Consider the following 7,847-nt stretch of genomic DNA (forward strand, 5'->3'; position numbering starts at 1 on the left):
TCATACCTTGATGATGGTGTTTCCGATCTGCAGCATATGCACTCTTGGCTCCAGGTATCCCAGCACACGTAGCTTCGGGGCATGGCCAATCTTGACGCTAATTTTGACATGCCGCTCATTCCAATTTCTCCAGAGGAAGAGGCGCTCCATGCTTGGGGAGTCCAGCACGGCGACCTCCTCCAGGATGGACAAGCAGAACAACACACACCGTAGGCTGTGGTTGGTGAGACGAGCGCGCGGTGGGGGAGGCTTCAGAAGAACGAGAGGATCTCCAGCATGGGGCTGACGGCGAGCACGAAGTCGAGGTCTTTGTCCTCCATGAAGACACAGCCAAGGGCAAGCTGGTGAAGGTTGGGAAAGGCGACGCCGAGCGGGGGGGGGGGGGGGGGGCGGTGGTGTCCGGGAACGCCCAGACGTCGATGTAGAGCCGGCAGAGGGAGGCGCAGCTGAAGAGCAAGGAAGGGAGGCGCATGCCGCGCACGAACAAGGGGCGATTGACGAAGACGCTCATCGATGCCCTTGGTGGCGAGGAGCTGGAACCAGCGCATGAGCAAGCGGCGGGCGGCTGTGTTCATGAAGCTGCAAGTGATGCTGGCGAAGGGGAAGGGCCCAGGAAGTGACTCGAGGGCGGCGAAGACGGCGCTGGTGACGGCGCCTGCACGGGCGGGCCGGCGCTCGCGGTCACCCCCGCGGAGGAGGTGGGTGTCGACGAGGACGAGCGGGGCGGAGCGCCAGAGGTGTCTCCAGCGTGAGGATAGCACGGTGGTGCGCGCGCCGTCCTTGGCGGGTAGGAGGGAGACCACACGGAGGAGGATGTCGTCGGGGAGGCGGCTGACACGGTCGTTCTTGTCGTCATCGTCGGCGGCGGCGCAGCAGAGGGAAGGGGATGTGGAGACGGGCGACTTGGGGAGGAAGGCGTAGATGTGAGGCACGCTTCGTCTTCAGTGCTTCGCGTCTCCGGTGCCAGCCCGTGCAGCATCGTCGGAGGCACCATCGTGTCCTCTCCGATGGGGCCACCGATCGTGGGGCAGGACATTGCGATTGAGGCCGCCGCACAGCACGCGGAGGAGGAAGGGGAGAAGGAGGGTTTGGGCCTTTGGGGCGAGGGTGGACGGGGAAAGGGCCAAAGGGGCGTGACCGCGTGAGAGGCGGAATGTTTTCCACCGTTTTTGGATGCGTAGAATTGGGCTTGAAGTTGAATTTGACTAAAATTTCAAATTCAAGATGGAAAGAAAATGATTTCCATTTCAATTGTTTGTGTGTATATGGTATTTTTTTTTTGGAATTAAAGGGTTCCAATTCATGTTTGATACCCAAATCGTGGAATTTAATGTTTTATTAAGTTTGGATGATTTTTTTTTGCGAAACAGACGTAGACGCTCACATATACGCACATACCCTCACCCCATGAACGCACGCAGACCCTACCCCTATGAGCACCTTCGAGAGACTGCGTCCAAGAAACTTCATCCGACGGGTCTTGAGATTGACGAAGTCACCACAAACACCTCGCTGTCGACGGGAACGTCGCCTCCTACTGAAGAATATTTCGTCTTTAATGAGACACCAGAGTGTTAAACCTGAGGTTTGAACTCTGGTGGGCTGATGGTGCCACTGCCCTCCTAACTACCCAACCGCATGTTGGTTCTCAAGTTTGGATAATACAAAATTGTGTACATGTGAGAAAATAATAGGAAAATGAGTTTGTACTCCTACCTTCCAATATACAACATGACTGAATAAATTATACCTTTTTAACACTTAGAGGTGCTTTGTTCACTTACTTTAAAAGTCCACTCCAACGGTTACAATCAACTGTGATCACATCCCAATAGCATTGGAGTGATCTATAAGTGTGTGATGGTGTGGAAGCAAGCGGAGGCATGAGATGATATTTTTTGCGCTCGACCCTTTGCCAATTTGTCTTCCATGTTTGATCGTTGCCAGACACGACATGAAGTGACACACTCTCCCATGCCCTCACCAAGCAAACATCTTCCACATTGGTGTAAGTCAAAGTTCTCTTGCGTTGGGTAGGTTGCGAGGAATCGAACATCGCCTCCTCTATCTCCTCCACCTCTTCATCTCCATCCCCTCCTCCACGCCATCAAACTCTCGAAGTGGCGGATCATCGAGTTTACCCACATTCTCATTCAACAAATACACATAAAGAAGTAGGCATCGCGTGCGAATCGGAGCTACAAGAAGAAAATCTGAATTACCTAAAAGAAATGGTCAAGTTTGAAACCATAAAAAGAGGGATCAACAATTCATACATTGCGGGCGTTTGAACAAACACTTGGCGGTGCCAGCGGCATTGGTGGGGAGAGCGGGCATCGCGGCCGTACGAGGAGGCAAGGTCGCGCATGCCGTCCTTGGCAGTACCGGCTGCCTCTTCACGTTGTCTTTGGTGTAGTCTGGTTCTTTTTCGGCGCCGACACAAGAACTACCACTGTACGATCTTCGGGTCGGGTCCCCGATGGCGTGATGGCAGGGGAGGCTCCCTGGACGACATGGCTGCCATCAAGCTTGCTTTTCCCGCTACCGGAGAGTGGAGACCCGCCGACACGAGCGCTAGCGGGCCGGCGACGCATGCTATTTGTGTGTGCCACATGTAGCAACCGAATAGTAGTGGTTTAGAGCATCTCCAACAGACGCGCTAAAAGTCCCAGGCGGCAAAAAAACCGCCGGTTTGCCGCGCGCGGGCGCTGCCGCGCTGCTCCAGCGGAGGCGGGAAAAAGGCGCGCGCGCTAAATTTTTTGCCGCCCGCGCGCTTTCGCGCTATCCCGCGCGGGAAACTTGCCGCGTGCGCTGCCGCGCGCGCTATAAACACGCCACGCGCGAACGCGTCCAACTGCCACTTCCTCCACGCGTCTGTCTCCCTCCTCGCCTCTCTCCCTCCCGCGCCGCTCCACCTCCGGCCGCTCCGCCTCCGACCGCGCCGCCTCCGCGAGATGCCTCCGCGCCGCCGCCCCTCCTCCGGCTACCTCGGTGTCCGCGCGCGGCCGAGCGGCCGGTTCGACGCGGAAATCCGCTCCGGCGAGGAGAGGATCCGCCTCGGCACGTTCGACACCGCGCACGAGGCGGCGCGGGCGTACGACGCCGTCGCCTGGCGGCTCGGCCGCTCCCGGCGGACGATGAACTTCCACGACGTCTTCACGCGGGAGCAAGCGGAGATGCTGGCGCCGCCGCCGCCGATGATCACGCGCGAACAGCAGCGCCGACATCGGGAGCTGGAGCAACGCCTCCTCATCGCCGAGCGCGACGAGGCGGTGCGCCTCGAATGGGCGCGCCGCTTCCCCGAGGACGTCACCGCCACGGAGGCCTTCTACGCGCAGAAGGAGAAGGAGAAGGCGGCGATGAAAGCGAAGAAAAAGGCGAGCCGCGAGAAGCGCCGCGCCGAATCCGCGGCGAGGAAGAAGGCGAGGGCCGAGGCGGCGGCGAGGAGGAAGGAGGAAAACAAGTACGGCGCAGGGCCGTCGACCATCGTCCTCTCCTCCTCCTCCTCCGACTTCCAGTGGACGACGACGTCGACGCCGGTGTCGGACACGACACTGAGCAACTCCGACTTCGACTGGGAGTCCGACGACCAGTCGGAGGAGTAGTTTATTTTAGTATTTTCGTTTAAATGTCGCATTGTATTCGTTGCACTTTTAAAATATATTCGTATTTTCGATCATATTTTCATAGTTTGTTTGATGAATTTTCAAAAAAAAAAACGATCGGATTAGCAGTTTGTGACGCGCGCGCTGTGCAAAATAGAGCCTCTGCCGGAGGTGCGTTTTTCGCACACCAACACGCGCTGCAAAATAGAGCCTCTGTCGAAGACAAATTCGCTATGCCGCGCGCCAGCGGTATACAGCGCGCCCAATCGCCGATATAGTGTGCCGCGATTTAGCGCGTCTGTTGGAGATGCTCTTACATCCTCCGAGCCTAAAACAAAAAAATGCAGGCAACCAATAAAAACTGCATTTGCGACGAACGCAACCAAAAGAAATTGGAGATCGTATGACCGAGAGGTAGTCCCGTGGCCATGCGTCCAAGTGTCACGCAGGATTAATTCTGGCCAAGACAGGCCCTAGAAGCACCTGTAAACAGTGCATGCAGTACTGCAAATCTGCAATGTGCGCTCATTTGAGCACGGATGCCTGGCAATTGACGTCGCTCCCAGGCGCGCGATCCGTAGCTCGTGACACTAGAGACTAGACTTCGGTATCAAAGTACCTTGAAACGAGGAAAGCATTGAACTTTGATACCCACCAAGACCTTGTTTGATACTAGAATTTTAGTGGAGATTAGCGGGGATAATCCGCTCGAAATTTTAAATCCCACTTATCCCAATGCATGTTTGGTGCTTTAGTATGAGAGAGTTTAATCCCCACTTATCCCCACTTTTTCCTCAAATTTTAGTGTAATTTTTTTCAATCTCCAATACTCTACCCCTATCTAGTGGATTAGGGATGGGATTTTGTGGGGATTGGGTGACAGCAGTAATTCATCCAATACTCTAGAGTATTATTCCAGTAATCCCCACTGATACACTAATACCAAACAAGGCCCAACCAAGCACGGAACCCCCGGATGGATCAAGCGATGCAGTCAACTCGAGGGAAGCACGCGGGAGCGTCCCGAGCGCGCGCGCCTCACGTGTTCCACGAGGAAACAGGATCTCCATCACGTTACGTTATTTGTGGACCTAATCTGATGATGATTGTAGTATATCCCGAAAGGATCACAGTCACACAGTGTCCTTATACATCACCCACTGGATCGATTGAATCAAACTGATTTGCCAATTAGTGCGCTCCCTTGTTCGTTGAGGCATGTTCTGCAAGTTCCGGAGGCTGATGCAGGGTCCTAAATCTGAGTGGACACTGAACACACGCTAACATATACTGTACTGTCTTTCCAAAATCCTTGAAGACAAGGTGACCGATCAACTTGTTGTTTGGCAATGGAAATCTTTCAACATCGCAGGCCCGCACTTCCTTGGGCAAGTCGATGCTCACATCTCAAGCTATTTATCTTCTCACCGGGTTTGATGTTTCGGTTGAATTCCAACAAGCTATTGAAAAGTTAATTTATGTTTGGTTTTCGGCAAGCACCAATAGGGTTCTCGGTGGCAAATGCAAAATTAATTGGACGTCTGTGCTCCGCCTTACTTCTCTTGGCGGCCTTGGTGTCTTCAATTTGAAAATGTTTCCCCGCGCCTTGCGTTTCCGTTGGTTTTGGCTTCATTTAAAAATGTTCAATTTGAAAATTAAATGGACGGAACCAGAACATCCTTGGTGGGTATTAAAGTACCTTGAAACTTTTTTTAACGCAGATCGAAGTCAACTGGGCGAGAAACGGGCCGGCGGCGCGACGGGCGGCGTGGATCCGGGAGCGGTCGGCGCGGATCGGGAGCCGGCGGCACGGATCGGAAGCAGAGCGGGCGGGGCGTGTCAGGAGCCTGGAGCTCCAAGGAGACGAGAAACGGGCCTGGCGTGACCGGGGCAGAGCTGGAGGCGCTGAGCTGGAGGAGATCGAGCGAGGGCGTCGGGCGGCGTCCTGGCGCTGGAGATCGTCGGGCGGCGTGCTGGCGCTGGAGATCGTCGGGCAGTATCCGGAGGAGATCGAGCGAGGGCGTCGGGCAGTCCTGGCGCAGGAGATCGGGGCGTCGGGTCCTGGCGCTGATCGAGGGAGATCGGGGCGTCGGGCAGTCCTGGCGCAGGAGATCGGGGCGTCGGGTCCTGGCGCTGATCGAGGGAGATCGGGGCGTCGGGTCCTGGCGCTGACCGAAGGAGATTGGGGCGTCGGGTCCTGGCGCTGATCGAGGGCGTCCCTGGCGCTGTGAGCGGGGCGAAGATCGCGGAGAACTGGGGATCGAGGAGCAACTTGGCGGCTTTGGCGAGCCGACCAGATCGAGGACGGGGGGCGGAAGAACGGGCGACGGAAGGAGACGAACAAGTACCGTCGGCCGGGGAACTAGAGGATCGATTTTTTGCTTTGATATCATGTTAGGGCAATATGCTTGTTGTATTACCGGGGGGCAAAGGCCACAATATATAGTACATGTACATGTGCACATATGCAGAAAGCCCCCTAACATATGGGGAAACTACAATATACAGATATATACATCTAACAGAAACGAGGTGTGAACTTCTTATATGCCGAGACCAAAGTTACCATTGGGAACGGGAATGAGGCTTCATTTAAGATGCACCATGGGCCAATGGGATCAGTCCCAAGTTTATTAAGCCTTCTCCAAAAACAAAAATTGGTGGTTTGGTGTGTTCTAGTACCTCCGTTTCAAGGAATAAGGCGCCCTCGTTTTACGAGCTTTTTGTTTAACCAAGAATTACTTCAAATAGGTAAAGATCATTTGTATGAAATTAATATCATTAAAAAGTGTGTTTCAATACGAATCCAACGATACTATTTACATATAATATAATCAAGATTTTGTTGCTTAATTTTTATGGTCAAAGTTCGTCTTGGAATACGTGTACGTCTTATTCTTTGAAACGGAGGTAGTACATGATAATGTCCGGGTCCAACAAATTGAGTACTCCAACGTTCTCTCGGTCCATCACCTCGATGAATTTGCGAGGTTATGGCACTTCACCTCGCGAGTGCAACTTAGTGACTATATCCTTTGGAAGCTCACTCCTTCAGGATCTTACTCCTCCGCATCCTCTTAAAAGGCCTAAATTTTCTGATTAGTTTCTACTCAGATGAATGGCCTTGGCTCATCATCGAGAACCAGATTTGGAATTTGACCGCCTTCAAAAGAGGGGTTGACCTAATTGCGGTGATTTCCCTCTATGCCAGCGGCCTCCAAGTTAGTGGTGCTCTCCTCTTCAAAATGGCGCTACTCCCTTAGGATTTGGTGCATGGTTACAGATTGGCTTGATCTCCACTCCTTGTAGCCTTCGGAATGGGCCGTCTTGGATAATGTCAAAACCCAGTTGCTGCACCTTGTTCATGGCACCTTGTGATGCTTGTTTCTTGGCAGATTGGAAATGAACACAGTGCTAGAGTATTCAAAAATTTGAGCTCCATGCCCAAAGTGGTTCTTATGCGCGTCAATTTAGAGGCGAAATCGTGGATCATTGTCAGCGCTAAGCATTTGGGTCTCCCACTGCCGGGAGAGTAGTCTTGTTTTTTTTTTTTTTTCGGGATGTAGCCTTGGCGCATAATCCCTTATGCTACTTGCTTCTTCTTATTCGGTGAATTAAGCCAAATCTCTTGCCTTTCTTTCCAAAAAAAAAAAATAATACAATAGCTTTGTTCCAAATTAGTTGATGTAGTTTCGATCAAGTTTGATCTAGATACACATGTATCAAAACGTGTTTTAGTGTATAGGTTCATCTATTTTTTATAAAAAAAATTGCGCCAATTTAATTTAAAACGGACAAAGTATACATGATGAAGCTCTTCCTCAGTTTTGGCCTAACGAAATCCTAGACATATGAGCAGACGTCATACCTGCAATTAGACATCCCAAACAATGGAAGGCAAGGGATTATTATACCCACAAAACAAAACTCGGCAAAAGCCACAACAAATATTGGAAACAGTCAACTTGGTTTAAACAAAAAGAAAATACAGTATAGCCAACAAGACGCAAATCTGCGTCAGGGCAGATCAGCAGATGGAGGCCTGGCCAAGATCCATAATCAAAATCCCTGGCAAGAAGACATAATCGTATCAACTTGACTTATTCAAACGATCGAGTCAGCCCAAATCACAAGGAGATTAACGCCAGTTTATGGCTCCGTCACTGCCGCCTACCTACCCACCAAAGCAGCACTATCCGGAACATTTGCACAAACACCCCCCAAATCCTCGTCAAACCTCAA

The 7,847-nt window shown here is 52.3% G+C and overlaps 1 pseudogene; it reads right to left on the reverse strand.

Moving 5' to 3' along the window:
• Positions 1-1,036, reverse strand: LOC139832394 (FBD-associated F-box protein At5g56370-like; annotated as a pseudogene).
• Between the last annotated feature and the right edge of the window lie 6,811 nt (positions 1,037-7,847).

This window comes from Lolium perenne, chromosome 6 (genome assembly GCF_019359855.2).
Source record: "Lolium perenne isolate Kyuss_39 chromosome 6, Kyuss_2.0, whole genome shotgun sequence".
In the NCBI taxonomy this organism is placed as follows: Eukaryota; Viridiplantae; Streptophyta; class Magnoliopsida; order Poales; family Poaceae; genus Lolium; species Lolium perenne.